This window comes from Rhinopithecus bieti, unplaced genomic scaffold, assembly GCF_001698545.2.
Source record: "Rhinopithecus bieti isolate Rb0 unplaced genomic scaffold, ASM169854v2 repeat_38213, whole genome shotgun sequence".
NCBI classification, from domain to species: domain Eukaryota; kingdom Metazoa; phylum Chordata; class Mammalia; order Primates; family Cercopithecidae; genus Rhinopithecus; species Rhinopithecus bieti.
Window position 1 is genome coordinate 1 of NW_016841406.1, and position 1,888 is coordinate 1,888.

A 1,888-nucleotide genomic window follows, 5' to 3' on the forward strand; every position below is an offset into this window, starting at 1 on the left:
GCTGAGGCCTCCGATTTATTGCGAAGACATCATTTGGCGCTTGCTCACAGGTGGGCTCCGAAAGGGCCGTGCCTCCCCTCTGACACTGGGGGTTCCCCAGGGCAGGGGCCGGGTGAGCTAGCAGGGGTGCTGAGCAGCTACAGCCTGGGCCCCAGGCCCCCACCGATTTGCAGTTCAGTCCTAAGCCACCGAAAGGCGTAGCGGGGGAGCCCGGGACCGCCTGGCAGGGCCCTGTCTTCCTGCCTCTCTGGGCTCACACCTGTGCCAGGTCCCTTAGGGTCTGCTGTAGCCCCTCTCCGTCCTCTGTCTCCAGGGCCGCCTGCTCCTGTAGCCCCACGGATTCCTGGAGTGCGGTTAGGGAGACAAAGGGTGGTCCAGGTTCTGTCTTATCTGAAACCTCCCCTTCCCCTCCTCCCTCCCTGGCTCACCACTGACCAGGTGGCCTCTGAAGCCATGTCCATAGGCCAGCCACCTGGCCCGAGGAGCAGCAGGCCCGAGGCCCTCACTGAACAGACCAGGCCCAGAGAAGAGCTGTGTCCTGCCCCATGTCACACAGTCAATCGGAGGACAGCTGGACCTAGAACCCAGGCCAGGCCCCACACAGAGGGGTGACCAAACCAGGCTGTACCCTGGGGTAGTGAGTGTCCCACTGGTGGGGAAGGGGGAGTAGCTGGGTTGCCAGAGGCAGCATCTGGACCTGGAGAGCGCGGATGGGAGTTCAAGTCCCGATTCTCCTGCTTACTTGCTCTGAGACTGGACAAGCATTTCCCCTCTTGGGCCTCAGTTTCCCCATCTGTGTCATGAGGATTATGCTACAGGGCTGCTGGGAGAAAGAAATGGGATGGAGGAGGTGAGTGTGCTTACCACGAAGACTGCACACCTGTGAGACCTGAACCTGAGTGTGAGTGGGATGCTGGGGGTGGCCCAGGCGGCCCAGGTAGCCCAGCCCTAAGCCTGCGTCCATGGATCTGGCCGGTACCCCATCCCACCCTGCCACATCTCAGGGGCAGCTGCGTCTCACCAGGGCCTCAAGCTTCTCGGTGATGTCCTTGTTGACCTGATCCTTCTCCAGATTCTGCTTCTGAAGACGCTCCACTGCCAGGCCCAGCTCTGTCACTCTGGAGTTGGGGGAGCAACAGAGGTGAATAGGGGACCACCCCTGCCTCTCAAATCCACTAGCTCTGTGTCCACCATGCTTCTCCAAACCCGAGGCAGGGACCCTAACATCCACCTCCCTGGCTGTGTGACCTTAGGCAAGTCCCGGCTCCTCTCTAGACCTTACACTTCTCATCTGTGAAACAGGAATGAGCTTCCCACCAGCTTTATCTCATGGGAAAGCACTTGAGGACTTGTCCAGGTGGCAGGAGTAAGGGGCACAAGTTCTTTTTTTTTTGTTTTTTTTTTGAGACGGAGTTTCCCTCTGTCATCCAGGCTGGAATACAGTGATGTGATCTTGGCTCACTGCAACCTTCACATTCTGGGTTCAAGCGATTCTCCTGCCTCAGCCTCCCTCATAGCTGGGATTACAGGCATGCGCCACCACACCTGGCTAGTTTTTGTATTTTAGTAGAGACAGGGTTTTGCCTGTTGGGCAGGCTGGTCTTGAGCTCCTGACCTCAGGTAATCCCCCTACCTTGGCCTCCCAAAGTGCTGGGATTACAGGTGTGAGCCACCACACCCGGCCACAAGTTCTGTCATCAGAGGCTAAGCTGTTTGTGATATACACTGGGCAAGTGCCTTCGGAACCTCAGTGGGGTGCCTGGGAAGACTGGCTGAGCTCACAGAGGAAGGCCCTGTGCCTAGTGAACAGAAACTCCCTTCTCCCCAACCCTCCAGTTTTACCTTCTGCAGGGACGCCTGCCTTGTGCGGCACCCACCAGGTACCCAC

The 1,888-nt window shown here is 58.5% G+C and overlaps 1 long non-coding RNA gene across 1 annotated transcript; it reads right to left on the reverse strand.

The window, feature by feature from the left end:
* Positions 1–257: 257 nt before the first annotated feature.
* Positions 258–1,116, reverse strand: LOC108524991 (uncharacterized). The gene is made up of 3 exons (XR_001884185.1): positions 1,022–1,116; positions 743–823; positions 258–343 (listed from the first exon to the last, which is right to left on the reverse strand). It is a non-coding gene; the product is annotated as an uncharacterized LOC108524991 (long non-coding RNA).
* Positions 1,117–1,888: the final 772 nt, after the last annotated feature.